The sequence below is a fragment of the Schistocerca serialis genome, chromosome 12, assembly GCF_023864345.2.
Source record: "Schistocerca serialis cubense isolate TAMUIC-IGC-003099 chromosome 12, iqSchSeri2.2, whole genome shotgun sequence".
Classification (NCBI taxonomy): domain Eukaryota; kingdom Metazoa; phylum Arthropoda; class Insecta; order Orthoptera; family Acrididae; genus Schistocerca; species Schistocerca serialis.
In genome coordinates this window covers 92139792-92147553 of record NC_064649.1, presented here as the reverse complement: position 1 = coordinate 92147553, position 7762 = coordinate 92139792, and positions in this window count along the sequence as shown.

The following is a 7762-nucleotide window of genomic DNA, read 5'->3' as shown; positions in this document are numbered from 1 at the left end:
AGGACCAGCGTGATATCTAATTTTGCAAAATAGAACTTAAGTACTTGAAAACACTCAGAATAATTTAGAAAAAATTAATTAGTTATTTCAGGAAAAATGCAACATTTCACTAACAGCAAATGCTGCTGCTAATAAATGAAGTGTAAAAAAGTTCATATCTTCAAGGCGTAGCTTTTTTGGAGGATAAATAGTTAGATAGGTGTAAAAATTGTAATTATTTCTACTATGTTGAAAAAATAAATATCAAAGCACAGCATGAAGTAAAACGTCTCTACTTTCTCTTGATTTGTGTACTCTTAACAATAATAGAACCCAATCGATATTTAAAAATAGTTCATGCTTTCTGAAAGAAACATGAAAATAAAAAAATAGATTCAAATGTTTTGTCAAGTGATTTGAGTAAACGTAAGAGATAAAACAGATTAGAGAAACATTTGACTTGACTCATCTTCTTTATTGGTAATAAACAACAACCTTGTCTTACATCTCTTCGCAGTTCAATTTCTTCACTCATCACACCTCCTATTGTTACTCTTGCTCTCTGGTTCAAATACAAATTTCTAATTAGCCGTCTATCCCTCCATTAGGATTTCCAGCAGTTTGTCCCAACTGACACAGTCAAAAGCCTTCTCAAGATCAATGAACACAACATACACCTTCCTTCTCTTCCCCATGTACCCCTCCCCTATCACTCTCAGCAGCCCAGTGGCATCTCTAGTTCTCACTCCTCACCTGCAACGAAATTGTTCATCTCCTATTACGCAATTCAGCTTTCCATTTAGCCTTCTGTTGAGCGTCCTCAGCAAGACTTTGGCTGCATGTGATATCAAGCTCACTGTTCTATGTTCCTCACACTTTTTGCTGTTCTTTTTCGTTTCTATAGGTATTAAGATACTTTTTGTAAAGTCATTTGGCCACTTTTCTGTCATGTATATTTGGTTACACAATTCAAAAACGGTTCAAATGGCTCTGAGCATCTATGGTCATCAGTCCCCTAGAACTTAGAACTACTTAAACCTAACTAACCTAAGGACATCACACTACACCGAGTCATCACAAGGCAGAGAAAATCCCTGACCCCGCCGGGAATCGAACCTGGGAACCCGGACGCGGGAACGCTACCGCACGACCACGAGCTGCGATTACACAATTCAATCAACTCCCTTTTCCCTATAGTAAGCAAATAGATGTTGGTTGCAGTAGTTCTGCAGATTTCGATAGGATATAGCAGCGCCGAGAGCTGTATAAAAACCAGTCTTCGGTCTGAAGACCACCAATGTAGTGTGCTATGCTACCTCTGCAGAGCTCAAAATAGGAGAGGTACTTCCTGTTTATGATATGGCCTTTAGTAAACCTGATTCTTTTAAATATTTTTGCGGATCGTAAAGAAAGCGCCAGAGGTTCGAGCAGCGGGCTCGGTTTCGGTGGCGGGCTTTCGCCGCATTCTCCGGCGCTGCCGCTTGCCGCTCCCAGTGCGACCTTGGCGTTTTCGGCCTCCTTTGTGGTAATGATTCGGCTGTGGCCCACGCAGTGAAAGCACAGAAGCGGCGCTTTCCTCGTGATTGCCGCAGCCGCAGGTGTCTGCGGCGGCAGGGGCTCGCTTTCTACAGGACACGCCCCACGCCCCACGCGCCCCGAGAGGCGCTGCCAACGCACGGCGAGCCGCGCCGGCAGCGGAAGGCGAGCTGTCTCTGCTGCCCCTATAATGATGGCGCGGAGACAATTACCTCCCAGTTTTAGTGCTCTCAGCGTGGCTATCACACACCGCAGTTACAAATGTTATGGGACAATAGCACAAGTGTGGGATACGTGCGTGGGCCACTCCAAAAGAAATTCACACTCATCATCTTGGACAGTTTCCAGCCACTGGCTGGGTCTGTCGGGAACACAAGCCTCTCCATCGTGTTCTGTCTTTCCACCATTCCCCCTCTTCCACCTTCGTCCAGTTCTCTCCTCTTCTCGTCACACATTCCTTCACTCCCTTCACCCATCTATCTCTTGGTCTTCCCCTGGGCCTCTTCCCCTCCAGTTGCAGATCAAACATCCTCTTTGGAATTCTTCCCTCATCCATTCTCTTCATGTGTCCATACCACTGCAGTCTTGATTTTTCTATCCTGTCCTGTACTGGTTCCTCCTTTAGTCTTTCCCTCACATACACATTTCGCAATCTGTCTCGTCTTGTTACACTCAACCTGCTCCTCTGGAACTTCATTTCACTAGCTTGTATTCTACTTTTGTCGCTTTTGTGCATTACCCATGTCTCACTTCCGTATGCCAATATGGGGACAAACTAGGTTCGGTATATAATTCCCTTGGATTTCTGTGGCACCTCCTTGCTCCCAAATAAGCCCCCTAATGCATTTGAAGAACTGCCCTGCTTTTCTGCTCCTTTCATTTATTTCCATTGCGTTTCCCCCCTTACTTTCAATCATGCTTCCCAGGTACTTGAAGTTCTCTACCATTTGTAGTTTTTCCCCTCCACAAGTTAAATCCACATTTGGCCTATTCTTCTTCCTTGTTGTGACAATTATTTCACTTTTCTTTGCAGAGAAATGCATTCCATATTGTGTTGCCGTTGCCTCCCATACATCTAACTGCTCTTGCACCTCCCTCTCGCAATTTCCCCATAACATCAGGTCATTGGCAAAAAGCACTGCTTTCATTTTATGATCTCCAATTGCATCTGATACTTGCTGTAGGATTTCATCCATAACAATAATAAACAATAAAGGCGAAAGTGCACTTCCCTGTCGCAGCCCATTTTCCAGCTTGAACCATGCAGTACGTTCCCTCCCCACTTTCACACAACTCTCACTTCCCTCATACATTTTTCTGACTTTTCGTGTTATCTCTTCATCTATCCCTTTTGCGTTCAGCACATCCCAGAGCTTGTCCCTATAGATACTGTCATACGCCTTCTCAGTATCTAAAAAGGCCATGATTAAGTCCTTCCCGTACTCATAGTGCCTTTCCTGCAGTTGCCTTACCGCAAATATGAGGTCCGTTGTTGATCCAAAAGAAATTCACACTATTTTTGTAAAAATACAGTTTTCATTCTGCATGTGTGGAAGTTTTACAGTGTGTAGATACATCCTTCCCGCTTGTTTTCAAACTTAGTTCCACCCGTTCCCGTGAGTGGCGCCGTCACAGCATGTCTTCAATATGGCTGCTACACTTGACGTTCGTCAGAAGCAACGTGCTGTCATAGAATTCCTGTGCTGTGAAAACGAGACAGTGGCAAACATCCATAAGATATTGAAAAAGGTGTACGGAGATGCTGCTGTCGATCGCAGTACAGTTAGTCGGTGGGCAAGCAGATCACGTGATGAAAGCGGGCACGGCAATATTGAGGATTGTCCTCGCAGCGGCAAGCCTCGTACTGCACACACTCCAGACAATGTGCACAGAGTTAACGAATTGGTGACTGCTGACAGACGCATCACAGTGAACGAATTGTGACGCTACGTTGGGATAGGGAAAGGAAGTGTTTGCAGAATACTGAAAGTGTTGCCGTTAAAAAAGGGTTTCCAGGATGTTGACAGTGGCTCACAAAGAAACAAGCACCGAACTTTTGGAACAGTACGAGAATGGTGGAGATGAATTTCTTGGAAAAATTGTGACAGGTGATGAAACATGGCTCCATCATTTTTCACCAGAGACGAAGAGGCAATCAGTGTAGTGGCATCATGGAAATTCACCCACAAAAAAAAAATTCAAAACCACACCTTCTGCTGGAAAGGTAAGGCTACGGTGTTTTTCAATTCCGAATGACTCTTGCTTGTGGACATGGCTTCTAAAGTTTCGAAAGACTGTAAATATATGCTTAATTTTTTTTAATTTTTAGTCACTCAGAAGCACCTTGTACCATACTTGATACATCCTCTTGATCTTTTTCCAAGTTTTTTTCTTCGTTTCTTCTTTCTGGTCTCCTTAGTGGCCAACTGTGCTGTATACTCCGCTTTATCAATGCGAACATTGTCCATCCGTTCAAGTTCTCTGATGCAGTTTGCTCCAGGATTAATTGCCACATGCTGTAGCACTTTCACCCTGATGACCTCAGATGTTAAGTCCCATAGAGCTTAGAGCCATTTGGCCGGCCGATGTGGCCGAGAGGTTCTAGGCGCTTCAGTCTGGAACCGCACGACCACTACGGTCGCAGGTTCGAATCCTGCCTCTGGCATGGATGTGTGTGATGTCCTTAGGTTAGTTAGGTTTAAGCAGTTCTAAGTTCTAGGGGACTGATGACCACAGACGTTAAGTCCCATAGTCCTCAGAGCCATTTGAACTATTTTTTTGTTAAGTCCCATAGCGCTCAGAGCCATTTGAACCACATCTTAGAGCCATTTGAACCATAGAATTTCCACGACAGTGTTTCCAGCGTAATGACTCGCTTTTCGTTGACGTCGTCGTGGAAGAACTGGTCTACCACACATTCGCAAATATACACCAAAAGAACTAGTTTTCGGATCATCGTCACTGGGACATTTTTGCTTCTACAATCGCAGACTTCCGTCCATTACAGTTTGTGCTATTAGTCACGGTACAACCCATACAAGCATGTTGGAGACGTCTATTACGTTTTGGAAACCTCGAAAACCTAATTCGCATAGTGCGTGAATCGTTTTTGCCTTTCAGTTCTGTTGTGTGTTATAGAACAATTAACGTCAGCATAGCAACAAACCGACAAACTGGATCGGACAACTGCAGCCAACAAGAAGATTGCTGCTGCCAAGGGCGTGTCGCAAAGTTCCGTTAAATAGGAGCAACCTCGCACATTCTACCCGCTCGAGTGCCAAGAACGTGGGAAGAAAGAAGAGCAAAACAAAGAAGAAAAGTGTTGCTGAGGCAATCGGAAAGGAGTAGTACTCCAGGAGAGAAAGAAATCGCGCAGGTGGCTGTAAAGAACTCGGCAGTCGAACCCAATGAATTCTCTACTGTAACTGCTCCTGATGGTCCCAAGGTGTGGAAACTTCTGTTCTGGGGATGCCCTCGTCTTTTGCAGGTGCGCAGGAACAGAGTCAATGAGGTTCTGGAAGGTATCGACAGGGATGTAGAGTCATGCCGTGGCCAGCTGTAATGGGTTGAGGACCTGTGGCGCGAATAACCCGATCGAGATGGTCCCACAGATTCTCGACTGGGTTTAGATCCGGTTTGGCCAGGGGAGTACAGTTAACCCACCCTGGTGCTCTTCAAACTACGCACGTACACTATGTTTGAACCGTGGCATAGTCTTGCCGGTAGATGTTATCTTGCCGAGGAAAACAAACTGCATGTATGGACATGACCCCCAAGGATAGGTGCATACTTGTGTTGATAAACTGTGCCTACCTGAATGAGGAGATCACAATTCTCTATTATTCCAATCTCTTATCGCGCGTGGAAAGAATGAACACCTATATCTTTCCGTACGAGCTCTGATTTCCCTTATTTTTTCATGATGATCGTTTCTCCCTATGTAGGTCGGTGTCAACAAAATATTTTCGCATTTGGGGGAGAAAGTTAGAGATTGGAATTTCGTGAGAAGATTCCGTCGCAAGGAAAAACGCCTTTAATGATTTCCAGCCAAAATCCTGTGTCATTTCTGTGACACTCTTTCCCATATTTCGCGATAATACAAAACGTGCTGCCTTTCTTTGAACTTTTTCGATACACTCTGTCAGTCCCATCTGGTAAGGATCCCACACCGCGCAGCAGTATTCTAAAAGAGGACGGACAAGCGTAGTGTAGGCAGTCACCTTAGTAGGTCTGTTGCATTTTCTAAGTGTCCTGCCAATAAAAGGCAGTCTTTGGTTAGCCTTCCCCACAACATTTTCTATGCGTTCTTTCCAATTTAAGTTACTCGCAATTGTAATACCTAGGTATTTAATTGAATTTACGGCTTTTAGATTAGAGTGATTTATCGTGTAACCGAAGTTTAACGCGTTCTTTTTAGCATTCATGTCGATGACCTCACACTTTTCGTTATTTACGGTCAACTGCCACTTTTCGAACTATTCAGATATTTTTGTAAATCGTTTTGCAGTTTGTTTTGATCTTCTGATGAAAAAATGGTTCAAATGGCTCTGAGCACTATGGGACTTAACATCTATGGTCATCAGTCCCCTAGAACTTAGAACTACTTAAACCTAACTAACCTAAGGACATCACACAACACCCAGTCATCACGAGGCAGAGAAAATCCCTGACCCCGCCGGGAATAGAACCCGGGAACCCGGGTGTGGGAAGCGAGAACGCTACCGCACGACCACGAGCTGCGGACGATCTTCTGATGACTTTATTAGTCGATAAACGACAGGGTCATCTGCAAACAACCGAAGACGGCTGCTCAGATTGTCTCCCAAATCGTTTATATAGATAATGAACAGCAAAGGGCCTATAACACTACCTTGGGGAACGCCAGAAATCCCTTCTGTTTTACTCGATGACTTTCGGCAATTACTACGAACTGTGACCTCTCTGACAGGAAATCACAAATCCAGTCACATAACTGAGATGATATTGCATAAGCATGCAATTTCACTACGAGCCGTTTGTGTGGTACAGAGTCAGAAGACTTCCGGAAATCCAGGAATACGGAATCGATTTGAAATCCCTTGCCAATAGCACTCAACACTTCATGTGAATAAAGAGCTAGTTGTGTTTCACGGGAACGATGTTTTCTAAACCCACGTTGACTATGTGTCAATAGACCGTTTCTACATCTACATCTACATTGATACTCCGCAAGCCACGCAACGGTGTGTGGCGGAGGGCACTTTACGTGCCACTGTCATTACCTCCCTTTCCTGTTCCAGTCGCGTATGGTTCGCGGGAAGAACGACTGTCTGAAAGCCTCCGTGCGCGCTCTAATCTCTCTAATTTTACATTCGTGATCTCCTCGGGAGGTATAAGTAGGGGGAAGCAATATATTCGATACCTCATCCAGAAACGCACACTCTCGAAACCTGGCGAGCAAGCTACACCGCGATGCAGAGCGCCTCTCTTGCAGAGTCTGCCACTTGAGTTTATTAAACATCTCCGTAACGCTATCACGGTTACCAAATAACCCGGTGACGAAACGCGCCGCTCTTCTTTGGATCTTTTCTATCTCCTCCGTCAACCCGACCTGGTACGGATCCCACACTGATGAGCAATACTCAAGTATAGGTCGAACGAGTGTTTTGTAAGCCACCTCCTTTGTTGATGGACTACATTTTCTAAGCACTCTCCCAATGAATCTCAACCTGGTACCCGCCTTACCAACAATTAATTTTATATGATCATTCCACTTCAAATCGTTCCGTACGCATACCCCCAGATATTTTACAGAAGTAACTGCTACCAGTGTTTGTTCCGCTATCATATAATCATACAATAAAGGATCCTTCTTTCTATGTATTCGCAATACATTACATTTGTCTATGTTAAGGGTCAGTTGCCACTCCCTGCACCAAGTGCCTATCCGCTGCAGATCTTCCTGTATTTCGCTACAATTTTCTAATGCAGCAACTTCTCTGTATAGTACAGCATCATCCGCGAAAAGCCGCATGGAACTTCCGACACTATCTACTAAGTCATTTATATATATTGTGAAAAGCAATGGTCCCATAACACTCCCCTGTGGCACGCCAGAGGTTACTTTAACGTCTGTAGACGTCTCTCCATTGATAACAACATGCTGTGTTCTGTTTGCTAAAAACTCTTCAATCCAGCCACACAGCTGGTCTGATATTCCGTAGGCTTTTACTTTGTTTATCAGGCAACAGTGCGGAACTGTATCGAA